This window comes from Mytilus trossulus, chromosome 5 (genome assembly GCF_036588685.1).
Source record: "Mytilus trossulus isolate FHL-02 chromosome 5, PNRI_Mtr1.1.1.hap1, whole genome shotgun sequence".
Taxonomy (NCBI): domain Eukaryota; kingdom Metazoa; phylum Mollusca; class Bivalvia; order Mytilida; family Mytilidae; genus Mytilus; species Mytilus trossulus.
Window position 1 is genome coordinate 30,372,497 of NC_086377.1, and position 21,193 is coordinate 30,393,689.

The 21,193-nt window shown below is 31.6% G+C and overlaps 1 long non-coding RNA gene across 1 annotated transcript; it reads right to left on the reverse strand.

Annotated features, from left to right (window-relative positions):
• Window positions 1-9,115: 9,115 nt before the first annotated feature.
• LOC134719569 (uncharacterized) lies at window positions 9,116-20,350 on the reverse strand. Its single transcript, XR_010107617.1, has 3 exons — window positions 20,256-20,350; window positions 18,263-18,347; window positions 9,116-9,521 (listed from the first exon to the last, which is right to left on the reverse strand). It is a non-coding gene; the product is annotated as an uncharacterized LOC134719569 (long non-coding RNA).
• Window positions 20,351-21,193: the final 843 nt, after the last annotated feature.

A 21,193-nucleotide genomic window follows, 5' to 3' on the forward strand; every position in this document is an offset into this window, starting at 1 on the left:
TGTCAGATGAATTCATAGTTACTGGAGAAAAAGCATATATTTTTGATCTATATAATTAAATTAAACAAACCCATTAAAATCCAATTCCACAAATTGGATTTATATTTACTTACTTTATCTTTTTTTATGTTTATATCGCTAATATGGCCATTGGAGGTCAACTCGATAACTAAATGGCGTCAAGACTAAAATACACAAGAAAAAAGCTACCCATGACCTGGCTGATGCAATGCAAATAGTCTATTTTATACTTTTTATAATTTGGATCAATGTTTATTACGGTTATAAATTAAATATTAAAGTTTGAATCCAATCGATGAACATGCAGTTGACAAATAGTAAAATTGAGAAAGGAAATGGGGAATATGTCAAAGCGACGACAACCCGACCATAGAGCAGTCAACAGCCGAAGGCCACCAATGGGTATTCAATGTAGCGAGAAACTCCTACGCCCGATGGCGTCCTTCAGCTGGGTCCTAAACAAATATACATATACTACTGCAGTAATAATGGACGTCATACTAAAATCTGAAATATACACAAGAAACTAAAATTAAAAATCATGCAAGACTTACAAAGCCAGAAGCTCCTGACTTGGGACAAGCGCTAATTTGCGGCGGGGTTAAACATGTTTTTTCAGATCTATCAACTCCCCCTATTCCTGTAGCCAATGTAGAAAAAAACAAACGCAGTAATACGCACAGAAAAACTCAGTTTAAGAGTGCCTTTTTAATGGATATGCACTTAATTACGATAATCAGTTTGGATGGATTGAACATTTTCTTTTTGATACAAGACAAGCTGTTTAAAGCAATGTTATTTCAAAATGCCTTATATTATCGAACATTATGATTAAAAAGGAAGCTTACCATTTGCATGACTTGATTGTGACTTTAATCGTCTTTTATTTCGTTTTAAAGTTTCTATTTGAACAATGATATTTGATGATGAAGTATTATTCGGTTATCTTTTTATAATACATTGAACTATGCATCAGTATAAGAACGTACAAATGAACATATGTTGATGACCGCGTGATGTGTGTAAAGGTGAAAATGTGTAACATGAATGGTATGTCATGTACGAAACTTAATCAGTTTATATCACACCTGGGATTTTGTTGCTCTGATTTGATTCAAATTTATTTATAGCATTCTATATTACTGGAAATCTTCTAAAATGTGTTTATTGTCTCCTTTTATTACGTCCAGAATATATAGGTTAACATACACACAATCGAAAATGCGTACTTTGCTTTCAATTGTCGTTTGAGTCTTGACAGATAGTTTGTTTGCCTTACTTCCCGTGTAATGTCACAACCCATATTAATTTTATAAAATGGGAATACATTCCTATTTATGTTTGCCAGTATTTTCCTGTATGCTGTCTATGAATTCGTACTCTTTTGGTAGCACTTTTCCCTGTTTGGCCGAAATTTTTGGTTATTCAGGTTATGTCTTTTGGAGAAAAATGATTGTCCATATACATGATATATACTATATATCATAACAACTCTAAATGTCAGCACAACATCGTTAATTATGCAAACTCACGGACGCAACTCTTTTGTTTTCCACTCTCTTTTTGATTCGAACCCATGCTATTAAGATGTGTGTAAACTGGTTCTTTTTTATATTATATCAATACTTACGTATTTTTCGTTTGATTCCCAAAGCCTTTTACACCATGTTTTAATCACTTTTCTTGTCAGAATTTGCTTAGTCGCGACATCTTCAAAATTAATTAAGGGAGTTCCAGATTTTTTTCCTTTATGCTTCTTTATGGCATGAAATTATGAACCTGACAAGCTTACTTTACATCTAGAAAACTCTTGTTCATTATTATTAAAGCTGATGTCCAAATCAAATATGTTTTTGCACGGCCTTTAGAGAAAGTTTTGAGATCAAATTTTATTCTGATTGATTGATTGTTGGTTGCTTTACGCCACATAAGCACAAAAAGGCTATATCGCGGTTAGAGCAAAATTAAAGAAGGCAATTATTACAGATGGAACATTTATCATAATGATCACAGTACCAAGAACATAACACAATCCAATGAGAACTACATACTTATTATTGTCATTAGGTAAGTCAGCATAGACCCGTTGGTTGTAATGTTCAACATATTGTCATAGAATACCTATTCTGATGTTTTATTTTATACGTATGTGGTCTATGGTCAACTGTTGTTGTCAGAATTATTGATAATCAGTATAGTGCAATATTTTGTCTTTGAATAACGATTGTTGAAGTGATATTTTATACTTATATTGTATATGTTTAAATGTTTGTATCAGAAATAATGGTAATAACTAGCGGTAAGACAAAAGTCTAATATGAATCTTGTCTCATACGGAAAGTGATAAAAGATTAACAAAAAGGTGGCAAACTATCTTAATGATATATTGTAACATATTACACGAAATCTTGGCAATTTGGGTTTTCTTTTGTGTTTATTTTCTCAAATTAGCCTTGATAAGAGGTAAAGTATATGTGTGATGACTATTAAATGAAATAATAAAAAACTAACTATGTTCGTCAAGTTAAGCGCATGTTTTCCGTTCGCATAAAAATCAATTTCATTAGTCACAGACCAATTGTTTTATCACCGTGTTCAACGAAGCAGTTGGGAGTATGTTGTGCATGTGCTTGTAGATATGGACGGGATACTAATGGTACAATGTTTTCTGAGCTTAAGTACGAAATATGACATATTCCTGCAACTGTCGCAATGTTTATACTATAAATGGTGTTGAACATCTACTTTGACCTTTAATGTTTTCCTTTTAAAATTTGTCTCATAGGCACTCATATCACATCTTTCTATATCCATATAAAAAGAAAAAAGAGAGTATGCCTTATGTCTTGCAATTTTTATATGTGCATGACTGGCAGAATATTTGGTGGGGCACGAACTATCTTATTAACCAATAAATTAGGTTAATCATTTGATAAAATAATGGTATTGATTGCTTAATTGTAAGTCTACCTCGTGAATAAATTACCTAGGCAGTATTTATCAAAACCTCTTGGTAGACCTTTTTGAAGCGTATGTTTGAAAACGATATCTGCATCTTTCCTCATTTCGCTCAAGTTTTTTTGTAAAAAATATGTTACGTAATTGTAGGTGGTTGTAGCTGCAGAACCAGGTACAACGACATCTGCTTGACTTATAGCAGCCGTTGACGGAGTAGCGACATCTATTCCAGAATGCATTATTGCTGTTAATCCTGTTAAAATGAACTGTTCAAAATTACTTATCGCCCATCTAGAATAAACCTCTGGTACTTCTTGTGATTCCGTACTATTCAAATAGAAAGCCTCGATAAAACATTTAAGTTCATCTTCATGACAACTGCATTGACTAGTATATCAAGAAATGGAACGGGTATTGCGGAGATAACAGAAGCATAAAAAGATGCCCATGGTATTCTTTTGCATAGTTGTTCATATTTTATCTGAATGACAGAGTCCGTAATCGTAGGAATAGAATGCATAATTGCAGCACATTTATCATCAGAGATACTGTTTTTTATATACTCGATCAACAAGGTCATTTCACCAATATGGGGTTGATCGTTTAAAATTATAAAAAGTGGTGTTTTTTGAAGATCGGGATGATTTTCCAGAGATTCAAGATGACTTTGCCTGATGTTTTGAATAACTGTATTCTCAACCTCGTCTTTGGATAGCGTACGATCTAGTTTAGTGCGAACTAAACAGAACGGTGTCATAGTAGTGTTGATCTGGTCTACAAACCATGCATCATCCTCTGATAAAACTGAATCAAAAATAATGAAAAAGTAATCAAAGTCACTAATATTTACTTGTTTTAAAAACTTTTTTCTTGTCATGGAAAGAGATCCGAATCCAGGCAAATCATAAAATATTATCAAATCATTTTCAGGATGAGGGTATTTGGTAACCTCCATTGTCGTGTTTCCATAGCCAGATTTTGCATATGATTTATCGCCTTTCTTTGAGCCTCGCATTGTATTAATGAAAGAAGACTTGCCGGTATGGGAACGACCTGAAACTGCTAGTCTTACAGGATATTGTCGCTGACTATTTAGTACACATTTGATATATTCTTGAGTTTTCTTAAGTCCCTCCTTCTAAAGTTTTTCTTGCAACATTTTCTCTATGTCTGTTGAATGAACTTTTGTTGCCTGTGCTTGATTTGATACCGTCACTAAAGTGAATATTAAAGACATGCATTAAAGCGTCTTACTTCAAAAAATATTTTAATATGTTTTTTTTTTCAAAAGGAAAAGAAAACAGAGGAACCAATGTTTCACATACCATAATGAAGTTATACTTTTCTTATTTGATTTTATTTTAAATTCGCAAGCACAAGGTTAATTACTTACGTTAATTTAATCATAAAGAACATAATATTTGAAAAATGTTCTGATGATTTATCTGCACTGTGTAGATGCTTTTTTTTTTTTTATTTCATCTCGATTAATAAACGATTGCAAAATATAACAATTTAACACTTCTTAACTAGACTATAAGATGTATGAGTGAAAACCTTCAAATAAAGGATGTGTGTCTGAATGATAATAAAATGCCTTATTCAAGTATCATCGTATGTAACTACTTCATGTTTACAAGTCTAAAACGAGTTGTTTCGAAATTATGTATAACCGTTTAAAATCTGATGTATTACAGATCAGATTGTATTCCCCTAAGTCTACATTTTGTAGATTGTTATGGTTGTTCACTTTTTCAACAACAAAAAACATACTAAGAAAAAAAATACACAATCCCATATGTGTTATTATAAGTGATTGCTTATCTGTATATTTCTTAATATTCAATGATTTCAAATAAATGTGACAGCAAATTTTAATAACCATCAGACCGTTTGTTCATGCTAGTACTGAAATACTAGCTACTTGGATCACGTAGGGTAAGGTTGTCCTTCCATTAAATGTTCTATGCTCTTGATTTGGTCCTGACTGGTGATAATTGAAAGTATGATAACAAAGACGAAAATGGTAATTTATAACGTTTTCTCCAATGGAATGAAACAGTGGCCACGTTTTAATTTTGTTTCTTATGGGTTCATAGGTCCGCTTCCTAAACCATAATCCGCACAAAAAAATTATTGTGTGAAAACCCTGCGCAATTTATTCAAATTGTGAATTTTCTCAGTTAAGGCATGTACTGATTCTGTGCTGGTGGGTCCGTATATAGTGCTGATGATTACAAGTAAAAAGTTGGTCCCATTTTAAACAAACGTAGCAGAATCAATAAAATTTGGCAGATAATTGTATTTAATATGATATGTGACTCTTATTTGCACTTTTGTGCATCCCTTTGGCTATTTACTAACCGTTTTAAAATAATCGTAATTTATATTACATGAAAGGGTCACATCATCCGTCCAATTAAGACAAAATTGATATACCGCTGTTCGAAATTCATAAATCGAAGGAGAAAAAACAAATCCGGGTTTTAAACTAAAACTGAGGGAAATGTATCAAATATAACTACGACACAGCAGAAACACAACACCAAAATGCAACACATACAGAAACGAACTACAATGTAACAATGGCCATTTTCCTGACTTGGTACAGGGCATTTTATGAAAAAATGGTGGGTTGAACCTGGTTTTATGGCATGCCATAAACTAGTCATTTGATATTGATTCTCTCCTGCATCATCTTCAATCGGTTTGTGTGTTAATGGATTGAAATATTTTACGTTTTACATAAATCAAACGTCTGAGGTACATTTATGTACCTGAATGTCTTCATTTTTAGGTCCTTTCATTTTTTTTTTGTAAAAAAACCTATTGTATTTGTTCTGATTATTATTATTTTCTTCCGCCAAATTTTGTTCTCGTTATGTTTGTTTCACAAGATGTGGCTTAGATATTTCTTATAAAGTATCATACAGTTTATGCACTTTTTATTTTCACCCATTCTGAGCCGGACAATTTTTGTTGTAGGAGTTATCTCCCCGAACACTGTTTTTTTCTTGTGACTGCATCTCCTCCGTAACCGTTAAAGAAAGTGACACATTTATTTTATAAAATTGTTCGTTATTTTCTTTGCATGATTTGTCCTATTTTGACCGAAGCAATATGAACGCTCTATATGAGAGTTATTACCCCTTATGTATTTGATATAAGTGATATGCATTTCTATCTTGTAAACCATAACTGATAGAGGCCTAGGATCTTTTGATTCGAGGTCCTTGGTCTAAAAAATTAAAAATTAGGTAAAGGTCAAAGGTCAATGTCATATTCTTTATTTTAATTGTTGCTTTTTTCACTAATTTCCAAAAACTGTGTAAGATATCGACAGATTATCTTTTCTAAATTGTTAGTTGCGACATGTCGTAACACGCAAATTTAGATTGTAACGAAATATGGTGTTTTCTCCCCTCTTGTATTATAGAATACGCGTATGATGATATAACTCATTAACCAAATATAATTTAGACCAATTATGTTTTTTTCTATTTGAGGTACTTGGTTTATGACCTTGAAATTGATTTCAAGATCATATCTTAATTTGACGGTCTAGATATTGACCTTTGCTTTTGTGATGATGTTCCCATATTTTGACTATTTTATTGATTGTGACTGTTTATTTAACGCATCATGTAAATGTAACGGAATTTGATGAGACTGTTATTAAAGTGAGAGGGTTAGCGCTATAGAACCAGGTTTAATCCACCATTTTCTACATTTGAAAATGCCTGTACCAAGTCAGGAATATGACAGTTCTTGTCCATTCGTTTTTGATGCGTTTTGTTTTTTGATTTTGCCATGTGATTATGGACTTTCCAAATTGATTTTCCTCTGAGTTCAGTATTTTTGTGATTTTACTTTTTACCTTATATGTATACATGATAAAGCCATAAGACCTTTTGCAATAAGTTTCAAACCATTTAACCTTGTAGATAACAACCGAAAGTGACCTTGTGTAAATCGGAAGTAGCTATTTTTGTACTACAAACAAGGTATTAAATAAAACTGGAAATCAACATCAATTCTAGAAAACCTCCATTTCTTCCTACCTCTTAATTTCATGGTGTTAGCTCAATTATTTTTTAATTTGATGTAACCTTTTTTTTCTGTTTAGTTGGTTTTTTTTTCATATTCAACCTATTAATTATGTTTTACATACATATTGTGCATTATAACTTACCTTAGGAAATAAATTGCAAAACTTGATAGTATGGCTAAACCTTTTCATGATTTGTAAACATGAAAACTTAGATAGAAACTAAGCTTACTCCATGCATGCATGGACTAACACAACAGACGTTGTCCATGCATGCATGCACTAAGGCAACTAACCCTAACTTAGTCCATGCTTGCATGGACTAACACAACAGACTTAGTCCATGCATGCATGGACGAAGGCAACCAATGCTAACTTAGTCCATGCTTGCATGAACGAAGGCAACTAAAATTAACTTTTTTAAAGTTTAAAAAATTTATAAATGCAAAATATTTCCAAAAAATCAAATTTTTCAAAAATTAAAAAAAAAAAATTAAATATTTAAAAAAAAATATCTTTTAAAATTTAATTCTTATAAAATAAATAATAAAAAAACATGAAAAATTTACAAAATTATTTTTTTCCAAAATGCTGAAAAAAGTTTAAATTTCATTTTTTTTTTCTCAAAATTAAACAAAAAGAAGAAAAAAATGGTTAATTATCACTGTGTATCATCACCACCAGATATAGGTACCCTTGCATATAGGTATAAATGCCACATGAGAATATTCACGTCTGCCAAAAGATTAGAATGTGTTCACATTTTATTTAAATGATAAAAACTCTTCACTGAACAGATCAGTTGAAGCTGAAAATTTGTTTAACATAACCTGGACAGTAGCTGCAATTAGTTCCTGAAAGTTCCTAATCATTTAGTAGTGGTTAGTGTTATTTTAGTTTATTGTTATTATATCTGTAATAAACATGTTTAATCAGTTTAATTGAGGTCTGGAGCTGGCATGTCAGTTAACTGCTAGTAGTCTGTTGTTATTTATGTATTATTGTCATTTTATTTTATTTTTTTTGTTACATCTTTTGACATCGGACTCGGACTTCTCTTGAACTGAATTATAATGTGCGTATTGTTATTCTTTTACTTTTCTACATTGGCTAGAGGTATAGGGGGAGGGTTGAGATCTCATAAACATGTTTAACCCCGCCACAATTTTGCGCCTGTCCCAAGTCAGGAGCCTCTGGCCTTTGTTAGTCTTGTATGATTTTAAATTTTAGTTTCTTGTGTATAATTCGGAGTTTAGTATGACATCCATTTTCACTGTACTATTATGAATATTTTAGGGGCCAGCTGAAGGACACCTACGGGTGCGGGAATTCTCGCTACATTGAAGACCCATTGGTTGCCTTCGGCTGTTGTTTGCTCTATGGTCGGGTGGTTGTCGCTTTGACATATTCACCATTTCCTCTCTCGATTTTATTTGTTGCACTATGATTTTTGCCTTTGTCTCAATAGCAGCTAACTTTTTGTATATATTGTACATGTACATGCAAGTCGTCAAAACATCAACCCAAAAATGTAAGATCTGTAAGTTTGCTTTCGCATTTTTTTTGTTCTTCCCATGCCGGAATTCTAACCCATGTTACTTAGATATTGTGACACCAAATCTGTACAATTTTTAAACACCAGAGAAGAGCAGATGATTTAAACACTTTTGTGTAATCAAGCATTATATAAGATGTTTTTGTGTCTAATGTTATAGTGCAGTTTGAGCACTCAAAAACATGTTCATAATGTCCACTGGTTGTGTTTGGTTGCTGTCTGCCATATTAAATGGATTTCCTTTTTTTTGTTTTTTGCTTAAATTTGTCTATAAGCTTTCTCTTTTGAAATTAAAAGAAAACAGTTCACAAATTAGGTGTGCTGGGCTTATTTTAATTAACCTTCATCAGAAACATACAAACAAAAATTTGACAGCAAATGATGTAGATACCATTATCTTGGGACTTAATAAGCCCATGTAAATCTTTAAATTAAGGCTTTTGCTTATTGTTGAAGACTTCAGGTGACCTGTACTTGTTTACATCAGTGCCCTATTATGCAGTGCTAGTAGTTGTCTCAATTGCAATCATTCCATGTATCCTTGCTTTTGTATCATTTAAAGACTTCAATTCTTAAATCATTTAAGTTAACACATTTTAATTTCAAAACATTCAACAGATATTTCCAAATAACAAATTTTGTAAACAACAGATATAATTGGTAACTGGTAATTATTTTACAGTCAATATGTTTTTATATTTATCAAGAGGCATCATAATCATGTTCATTAAATTCTTTCCTTGTCAGACTATTACTGATCTCAAAACCAGTGAAAATTGCAAGTAGCTTTTAGTTTCTAGTACAATGTAGTACTATTTTGATAAGATGTGTACTTTTTCGTCATTTCTTTTGATGTTCTGTCATAATCAGTCAGACTATTTCACCAAGATGTTTTCAAATTCTCCTAGTACTTCAAAGTGCTCTTTTTTCAATAATAATCTGAAATACACAAAATCAACAGGTTAGTAACTTCATAATGTACAAACTTTAACATGTCAGATTAATATGATTAAGAAAATGATGTGCAGCGCTGCCTTGTTATTTGACTGACCAGTTGGTGCATGTTTGGACACAATATTCAAGCTTGATAGACTGTCTGTATTTGGATTTTGATCAAAATTATGAGAAAAAAAATCCCCCTCCCCCAATTTTTTTCAACCCCCTTTCAGAAATTACCCCAAAACTTAATCCCAGCCTTTTCCTTTGTGGTATGGTACTTTGCAGTGCAATTTTAAAGAAATCTATACACTTAAACACAAAATATTGTCTGGAAATTAGAAAAATGCTTGTTTTTGACCCCCTATTTCCTGAACGTTTGAGGCAATTACCTCTTTAAACAATTCCAGTCTACCCTTTGTGATATGGAACCTTGAAGAACAATTTCAGAGAGATTAGTACACTGGCACACAAGTTAATGTCTGGAAACTACAAAAATGCTTCTTTTTGCCCCTAATTTCTAAACTGTTGGTGACATCACCCCAAAAATCAACCCAACCTTCCTTTTTGGTATTAAACCTTGTGTAAAATTTCATGGATATCCATTCTCTTAAACTATATAATTATCGAGAAACCATATGTGTCGACATACATCGCTAACAACAACATCATACCATAATATGACTCAATTTTATTCTTCGAACTTATAAAAATCAGGACGCTGTTTTTTACTTTTTAATTGTTTAACATTTTACAATGGGGGGCTTTTATTAATAGCTTATTACAATATATATGGTAATTATTTTTGCTAAAGGCTGAAAGCATACCACTGAACTGTCATTGTTCATAAAGATAGTTTTCATGGGCAATCTTAGCACATCTCTTCATTTTTACATGATGATCATTTTGAAAATCAGTCATTGTTATTTGTGGAAACCCTTCTTGGAATTTAGTGAAACTTGAATATATAAGCATAACCATTTTTATGATAAAAAATTTCAAAATATTTTCATTTCCTGTATCTCCATGATCTAATTAATAAAGGATTTTAGTATTTTTGCAGTTAACATTAATCTGTAGCTTCTTTCTAGGGTTTAATATAAAACCAAGAGTGCACACGCTGAAATGTCTTGCCTTCTTTTGTAGTCCTTAAAATAAAGCTTTATTACAATTGAAACATAACCTTAACATTAACAAAAAAAACTAAAAATTTACCACTAAACCATGAAAATGAGGCCAAGGACAGGCAAGGTGAGATGAACCATACAAGGCACACATCCATACAGCTAATAATTCTTCCATACAACTAATATATTTCCATACACCTAATATAGTTATTATAGCAGTAGACTTATTGCATATAGTATTAGATAAAAAGACAAAAACTCAAAAACTTAACTTTGACCACTGACCATGAAAATGAGGTCAAGGGCAGATGACACATACCAGCTAGAAATGTACACCTAACAATGATTCTGTTATTATTTCCATACACCAAATATATTAGACCTATTGCAAATAGTATATGAAAAACAGAAAAAAAACCACAAAAACTCAACTATAATCCCTGAACCATGGAAATGAGGTCAAGGTCAGATGACACCTGCCAGTTGGACATGTACACCTTACAGTCCTCCATACACCAAATATACTAGACATATTGCTTTTAGTATGCCAGCTATGCTGGCACTTATGGTAGAAGCATCGTTTTGGGACAAAGAACGATAACTCTTGCTAGACGACCCATCTGAAAAGTTTCGTCACTCTCGTTAAATCTCGTACGATTATTTTTTTTTAATGGCTGCCAAAATTCTCGTTTCAGCGCGATCTTGAAAAAACGGGACAGATCGGAATAATTTCGATGTTAATTACGTCATGAATTTTTATTTGTTTGCAAAAACAAGAATTCAGAAATTTTGGTAACTTTTGTAGTTTATTTAAATTTTATCGTACTACGGAAATTACCGAAGTTAGGACAACAACATCTGACGCCATGTTTCGTCTGCTACAACATTCCATTATCAGTGAGGTCAAAACAAATCACCTAAATAATAACAGGTACTGCATTTAAAAGTCACAAAATCATAGTAAACGATAACATATTTAGTGTAAAAGTTCCGTCCAGTCATGGGAACACAGTAAAAAACTCTGCAAGTAATACATTTTGGATTTTTTTTTATAATCGCCATGCGGCATGCGGGGTAGACTCCAGTGCACCGGTTGTGGTTGACCATGACTACTTATGTTCACCTGCCACATAATTCCCCATACCAAAGAACAGTGATAATGACGTTGGTTATACTGTTGATCACGGTAAGTCATGAAACCCACAGACTAATTCAAAACTAATGATTACCCCCCCCCATAATTCACAATCTGTCTGGTTTTTTTTTTAAGTTGGTTAAAAAACTAACAATAAATGTGCAATTTGGGTACTCTCATGTTAGCAACTTCACAGCTACAAATTTATTTTCATAAGTTAGACATAACTTCCTTTGGCAAACTCTCAACAAATCTTTTCACTGATTATGTCACATAGATCCCTTTAATAGATACAGTCCCCGGAGATGGAAACTGTTTTGTTTTCTCTTTCTAAGTTCAATCATAAAAGGAGACTTGGAGACTTGAGTCTGAGTAGCACATTTAAGTACAAACTATTGTATGCTCTCATATTGTCCAAAATTGGATTTATGGGAAGATGGGAGTTAATTTCATAATATAACCCATGATAATACCATGACTTTGATAGGTATATACATGTACAGGGCATACATTACTTTGGAGATTATCATATTTGTGGGCTACATCCTTAAACATTCAAGCTGCAACATGCACCTGTATATTTTTTGCATCAGTTTAAACCTGATCAAAAAACATTTTCACTCTACCAAGTACTGTATCACTATCAGGTTCACATTTGAACCTATTTAGCAATGCACACTTATGGTTATATAACATTACAGTACCAAAACTGTTCTCTGTCTCAGTAACTAAAATTGCACCTATTCAACAAAAAAACCTGGAAATCTTACAAGTTTTCTTTCACCATGTGAAGTTATCTAATTATCATCTTCTTATAATGAGTAAATTAAATTTGTTACCAGCATCCTTTTCTTCAAAACATAAAGTTTAAGCATGGTATAATGTCAAATTTATTGAAATATTTGAAGAAATAAATTAATAAAACAAAATATTTGTTTAATTCCAGTTTTAAGGATTTGAAATAAAATGTAATGATGTATGAAATTTGGGTACTGACCTCATTACAGAATCATGGATTGTTTGGAGGTCAGTTGAAACCCATTTTTCTATGACTCTGGATGAACTCAAAATTAAATTGGTGACCGTGTAACTATATTGTAAACAAGGATAGTCTAAAAAAAATAAGCACAGAATAAACTTTTGTCTGTTTCATAGAAAAAGTTGGTGAAAAAAACTCACAATATAGGTGCAATTTGTGTACTCTCATGTTAGCAACTTCACAACAGAACTACAAATTTATTTTCCTGACTAAAACAAACAAAAAAGTACAAACCTAAAGGCAATAAAATGCTTTGCCATGCACAGCCTGATACGACCACAGATGTATATTGAGCATATAAATAACACAATTTTTTTTGTCAGTTGAAATCAAACATATTTTAATTTTGGATCCTTTAAACTTCAATATGGACTAATTTGAAAACAGGTAGCAGGTAGACCCACATATTTCTATTCAGCAGAAGTCTCTAACTACATATCTCCTTAATTTCATATGACAGTAAGTCCTACAAAAATATTGAAAATGTGTTCATTTAATTTTTTTCTAGCTTCTCTCATGTGAAAGCAGTACCTTTTTGGTCACTATTAATGTGTTGCGTCTAAATAAGAATTGTAACACTTTATAGTGACTGAACAGGTAAAACAAATACTTCTCAAGAAATCAAAAAAAGAAGACAACTTGAAACAGCACAGCCATGCCAGTATATGTATGTATAAAACTGAGTTTAACTCAGATCAGAATAGCATATACAATATGTTAGTTTTATGTCCTTGTGAATTTATTGTGAGGAAAGTTATCAATAATTCTGCAGATAATGCAATTCATTCAAGTGTTTTGTACATTGCTGTTAAAATTTTCACACAATCAGTGAAACATTCAAACAAGCTAAACTGAATTTTTATTACTGAAAGTTTCAAACATTGACAAATGTTTTATTTACCAAATAACTCATGTGTTTCTGGGAGAGAAAAAAAATCATGTGCAATTTTTGGAATTAAAGGGAAAGAAGATCCTTTTCTGGTGCATGTCAATTGTGAATATATACTTACGGTAACCAAATATATTTTCTTTATCATGATACTCACATCAACATTATCAAGAAGTACATGTACATCATAGGAAAAATGCACAGACTACAGATAAAATGTTTAAAACACCCTATTTTGAGTGCATCTCCTGCCAAATCTGTACTAGATGAGTATAATTGATGTAAATAAGGTAATTTTTGGAAGAAAAACCCAAAATAAAAAAATAAAAATACCCCCAATAATGTACTATAACCCCAAAATCAATTCTTATCATCCTTTTGAGTTTTGTGTATGAACCTCCTGGTAAAATTTCATGGAAATCCATTTACTTAACTCAAGTTATTGTCTGAAACCAAATGTTTTTTTTTAACATGCTTGTATTTCCATTTCCATTCTCTATTTTCTTTTGCTGTCATATAAGAACTTGAAAAGTAAGCTACATTATGTACATGTAACAAAAAAATGTATTCAAGAAATGACATAAAACCGACTCTGAATTTAATAGTACATAATATTGATGTAGAACTCACAAACTGAAGATGATCAGAAATACAAATGTTTTTTTTATTCGAGTCAGATTTTTTTTTACCGAAGCCCTTCAGCGCTATCATTTAAAATTATTTAGTCAAAATTTAACACTAGTATTAAGGTTTACCATAACAAATTGGCAAACACAGTCTTATTATCACCTAAAAAATACTGTGTACAAACTGACATATGTGTGGTTTGGGAAGTTTTTATGTTTTTAGATATATAAAAGTTAAATTTATTTAGCATATCTGAAAGATAAAATCATTTTTGGCAATGATCTGGATTCAAAATATTTTTTTGTCCTATGCTTTTTTATTCACTAATTTGGGAATCACAATATTTTTTTCAAGAATAAAAGCATTTTCCATTTGAACTTATAATTTTATTTTAGACATAAACAAAATGTTATTTGTTATAAGTGCCTTGGACATTCGTTCTGAACATGCATGAAATATTTGCCACTGAACGTTAAACAACCAACAACCAATCAGCAATCATTATCTAGGACATTATAAAGCTGGCATTTAAGGTAGCGCCTTCCTCATATTATCTGAGATATGGACTTGACCACCAAAACTTAACCTTGTTCACTGATCCATGAAAGGAGGTCGAGGTCAAGTGAAAACTGTATGACAGCCATGAGGACCTTGCAAGGTACTCACATACCAAATATAGTTATCCTATTACTTATAATAAGAGAGAATTTCACTTTACAAACCAGATGCTCCGCAGGGCACAGCTTTATAGGACCACAGAGGTCGAACCCTGAACAGTTGGGGCAAGTATGGACACAACATTTAAGCTTGATACAGCTCTAAATTTGGATTGTGATTAAATAGTTGACACAAGATAGGTTTCTGACACAGAATGAATGTGGTCTAAGAACTTACACTTAATAAACTGTTATCACAGAGATATGTATCGCCTTTTTGTAATTTTGATAATGCAATGTTGAAATTAAATAGCAATATTTTAACATGTAAGTTATGCAAATATTCATGTAATTTTGATAATGCAATGTTGAAATTAAATAGCAATATTTTAACATGTAAGTTATGCAAATATTCATGTAATTTTGATAATGCAATGTTGAAATTAAATAGCAATATTTTAACATGTAAGTTATGCAAATATTCAAAGTCTCAGGGCTATGAACAATGACTGAAGGTACATGGCTAAACAATCTCCATGGAATGAGATGTGCCAATGATAAATATAATACAACTGCATACCAATTACCATTGTCTCATAATAAGTAGTTCCCTATAAACGAACCTAAACACAAACATTAACTTTTAAACTATGTAAAAGTTTCAAAGTCAATGAACCATGATCAGGGGTGGGGCTATATAATCTCCATGAAATCAACACTTTCAAATGACAATAAATTTGCATACCAAATATCATTGACTTAACATTAGCAGTTCATCTTAAACTGATATTATCACAAACTAATACATGTAAACTAAGCAAAAGTTTCAAAGTCAATAGACCATGACTGAGGGGGCAGGGCCAAATATTCTCCATGGAAATGAGATGTGCTAATGTTTATAAAACTGAACACCAATTAACATTGGCCTACCACTAATGGTTCCCCTTGAACTGACCTTATCACAAACTAATACATATTAACTTAGCAAAATTATTAAAGACTATAGACCATGACTAAGGAGGCGGAGTCAAAAAATCTCCATGAAAATGAGATATGTCAATGCTTATTCAACTGCATACCAAATATCATTGACCTACCACTAGTGGTTCACCATAAATTGACCTAATCACAAACTAATACATTGTTGATGCTACCGCCGTGGGGAACACCATACCTATGTCTCATTTTTTTACTCCGTCAAGGCGAGAAAAAAACTTATAAATTTTAAATTGGACATTTACCTATTATGGTCAAATATCCAAAATATAAATACATGGTTAGATTCAGCATATCATGATCATAGAACCCCAAGAATTCAATTTTTGATGAAATCAAATAATGTGCAATTTTAGACCCTTTAGACCTCAAGCATGTCAATGTGGATCAATTTGATAACCGGGCCCAAATATTAAAAATCTAAATACACGGTTAGATTCAGCATATTAATGAACCCCATTTTTGTTGAAATCAAACAAAGTTTAATTTGAACCCCGATTTGGACCAACAGTCCATAATCAAAAATATAAGTACATGTTTAGATTCAGCATCAAAGAAGTCCAAGAATTCAACTTTTGTTAAAATCAAACAAAGTTTAATTTTGGACCCTTTGTACCTTAATGTAGACCAATTTGAAGACAGGACCAAAAATTAAAAATTTAAGGGTTCTAAAACAGTTTCGTATAAAAAACTAAGGGTAATTCCCCAACTAAAAATAGACTTGGAGGGAAGTCCTTTTTTATCAACATAATTGGGAAAAAAGTATCATGTTTTTTATATTTAATTGTAAAATTAAGTTAATTCGCTTCAATTAAAACAGGTTGAATGATTAAAATATTTTTTAAAAATTAGATTAAATACACATGTTTTAAGGGGAGACAAACTGTAAACATCCTGTTTTTTTGGCAGTGAAAAGTGCAAAACCTATTTGCACCCATTGTATCTCTTTTCGAAGCAGGCGAACGTAGCCTGAAGCATAAATTTTTAGAAAGACCAGGTAAAAACCTATGAAATTCATACTGTTTTGAATATGAAAAATGTGCATGTATCATGTCTGTATGGGTGTGCACATGGCCTGATTTCATGTTTTTTATGCATAGATTAGGCAATGTTTTTCCCATTTTCTCTGGATAAAACTTTTTGGTACTATTAAAAGTACAATTTATTTTTATTTCATTATAAACTAGAGAAAATTCTGAATCTAATTATATCTAGTTTTATACAAGTATCTTCATTAACATTAACACCACTAAGGGTCAATTATAGATGGTCCCTCAAAATATGACGTCATAGAAAAAAACTGTTGATTGCAACCTAAATACACGGTTAGATTTGACATATATACAAGAACCCAAATAATTCATTTTTTGATGAAATCAAACAAAGTTTAATTTTGGACCCTTTGGACCCTCATTCCTTAACTGTTTGGGACCAAAACTCCCAAAATCAATAACAACCTTCCTTTTCAAGAAGACACTCAACCATGAAAATTAGGTCAAGGACATTGGACATGTGACTGAGAGAGACTTGGTAACCTGAGGCATCTTGGTATATATTCAAAGTATGAAGCATCCAGGTCTTCATCCTTCTAAAATATAAAGCTTTTAAGAATTCAGCTAACTCCGCTGCTGACCCCAGAACTTTATATATATGTCGAGCTTTCTGCAACAAAAGTTGCAGGCTCGACAATAAGATGATGTGGTATAATAGTCTATTTTCACATTATCAACTTTTGACTCGGATTCTATGTTTTTTCAACAGGTTTTAATACCTTCTCTGTGGTAAGACATCCTGGTACTCTGTCACTACAAACACCGAAAGAAGTAAATTCAAAAATATAAATGGTGCAATTTTGGGGGAAGGTTTACTGTTTTCTGATGATTTAGTCATGTATAGAAAACATAATGGCATTTGCATTAAACAGTTAACTTCCCTCAAATTTGTTCCGATTAAAGTGGGTTCATGTAAATAGGAAATTTGTCTATTGCCAATGACACAATATCCACCTTGAATGACATGGACATCAAATAACTGATACCATGGATACTGTGTCATACTTTCACAGATTTCTATGAAACTTTGCAGATGCTTTTATGATTGCATTTTTAGTTGTGCTAATGTTAATGGTATGTTTTAATATACATGTACTGCCCACTTTAAACAAATTTTATTGTTTCACATACAGTTATTACCATCTTACCCAATACATCTTTGATGCATACTCGAGGTACATGTATTAATACAAATATAAACATTACTTTAAATTTATGTTTACCTTCATTTGATATCCTTAATCTTCAGTCAAACTTTCTGACTCCTCAACCATTTTTTTGTCAACAGAGGAAATTTATCTCCTTTATCTACAATAAAATCCTAATTAAAACTAGACCTTACAAAAAACTCTGTGGCTTATTTATTAAATAATTAGGAGTTGACTGACAATTTCAACCATTCATGATACTTATTTGATGATCTTTTCTTGTTGATCATTTTTGCGACTTAAACTAAAATTTCTCTCCATCTATATGTTATTTGTTTAGATGACATCAAGTAATGGCTATAATCATTCATTTATAGGTCTAGGTTAGCTTTTAAGGGCATACGATACAGTTACAGAGGAGGTAATGACGTTGCTAATGCAAAATGTTATTTTCGTGACATCAAACTTTAACATACCAGGGAAAATGCATTTTTCGACTGATTTTTATCATTCAAACTGAATTTATTTGAAAACGAGTTCATGGAACCCCATTTTTCAAACCAGCAATTTGTTTGACTTTCAGGGAGATTATGTGACCCAAACTTATAAAACTGTAAATAAAGATTTTTTTTTAATTTTGATAAACATAAAGCCATGAACATTTGATAAATACGAGTTATTTCGGAATAAAACAGCATAATTTTTTAGGATACTTATAAAATACAGAAATTACCGATTATTTAAAGTCATAAAAAAACCTCAAATTAAAAAAAAATATGCATATGTTTTTTTATAACTAAATGGTTAGTTTTCATTAAACAACTTATGTACATATACTTTTTTCTGAGGAAAATTCTTTAATTTGTCCACATTTAGAAGAAGAGTACTTATTTGTAATTGCTTGCTGCCAGCAAGCAATTTGCCGACATATTTTCCGTATGCATAGTGACCCGAGCGTAACCCTCCTCGTAAAAATCCGGTGACCACAATACGTATGGATCTGTCATTGAAATAAACAAATATCTGATTATACATGTTAAACACGTGCTCAATACCAATGCTTTTTGTGATTTGTTTACTATAAGGTGACAATCGGGCTTCAAATCACGGCATTTAATGAGCAGCCATATTTGTTCAATCATAACAAACAGAGAGAGAAAAAAATTGGCGATTATATGATATATTTGCGAAAATAATGATAAAATCGTGCACATAGGACTAAGTTTATGAATGTATACATCCATTGGTTCAAGAATTGGACAAACATTATTTTTCACCACTCACTCGTTTCATATGACTTTAACAAAAAACAATTTGTGTTTATCTTTTATAACAAAAAAATTATGTCTTTTTTTCGAAAAAAGAAAATATGGCCACATATCTGAATTTTGAGCAAATATACAAAATTTCGACCTCATTTTTCTCAAAAAGTAGCACATGAAGGTATATTTTTTATAACATATTTGATTTAATCAGGTAAAAAAATTTCACGAACTTGTAAATACAGGATCAAAACTGTACGGTATGCCCTTAAGAGAAAATCAGCCCATTGTGTAAGGACAAGGATAAAATATTGATTATTAGAACATGCTTTCAGTAACTGCTATAAATATCAGATGTGTATTTCATGTGTTTTTGTTTTAGGATTTTTTATTGTGCTTTGACTTTGTATTGATCTTAGAATTAAGCCCTTTTCAAATGATTTTTATAGTTTGCCAGTTGAAATGTTGCACCACTGTCATAGGTTAGAAGGAGGGTTTCGTGCCAGCAACCATTTTTAATGTTTTAAAAACTCCATGTGTCTGTCTCAATTCAGGAGCTTGTAATTCAGTAGTGTGTTGCTGTATATCATAACAGTTTATCGTTCAATGTTTTGTTAATAAATCAGGCCCTAAGTTGTTCATTGGTAATTTCAAGTCCTTGACGTTGTATAGCTCATTGTTGAAGGATGTACAGTTACCTATGGTTGTTAATTTTTGTCTCACTGGTCTCTCATGGAGAGTTGTTTCATTTACAATCATACCACATCTTCTTATTTTTACAAAACATTTAAATAAGTATACTTCACCTTAGAAGCTGCAAACAAAATGGTACAGTCCAAGTTCCTTTTCTCTTTGTTTCTTCAACATCATTTGTATGAATGTATCTGCAACTACAAGGAAAAATTGTTTCTGTAGAAATGATAAACGTACTTAAATCTTATACTTAATAAAAAAAAATGGGGTCACCGTTCACAACCTGCCTTCGAAAGAAGCATACAGTTTTGTAAAGGTACCTTTTTTCTGTTGAACTAATAGCAGAAATAGAGGTAATACCGAAATAAGAGAACTTAATTACAGAAATCGCTCAAATTTTACAATAGTTTAGTTTAAGAACAGCTTAATTGAAAATAATAATAAAAAATAAAGGTCACGGATGAGTTCCAAAAATGGCATTTTTATACCAAAGGGAGATACTTTTGAGCAATTTTAATGATATCTACATTTTACAATTCATCTGAGGCCATCAAAAATTGTTTTTTTTAAATTATTTTTGTACCATATGATAAAGTTACAACTACTTAAGGTAACAAATAAAAGGAGTAGGTAAGGTTCCGATTTTGGCCTCAAATTTCAAATTCATCTAACGAAAGATTTTGGACACTTTTTAAACTCTTAACTGTCTATTTCAATTGATTCAATTAGTTAATGTGAAAGATTTTGACTGACTTAGTCATTAAAAATGCTCAGATTCAAGCTTTCGTATGAAAAATCTATTGAATTTGCCAAAAAATGTCACTTTTCTGATGGTTTTTGTCAAAAAATGCAAGTGGCCGCATCTGTGTTCATCCTCATTCTTTACATGTATATATATATTATGTATTATCATTAAATACAATTAAAGAACCTTAGTGAGCACACTCACATACCCCACGTCCCCACATTGTCATTGGAGAAATTAAATTAGTGTAAGAAAAAAAATTGTAATAGTATGTCCTTATTATCTACAAAATTTCATGAAATTCTG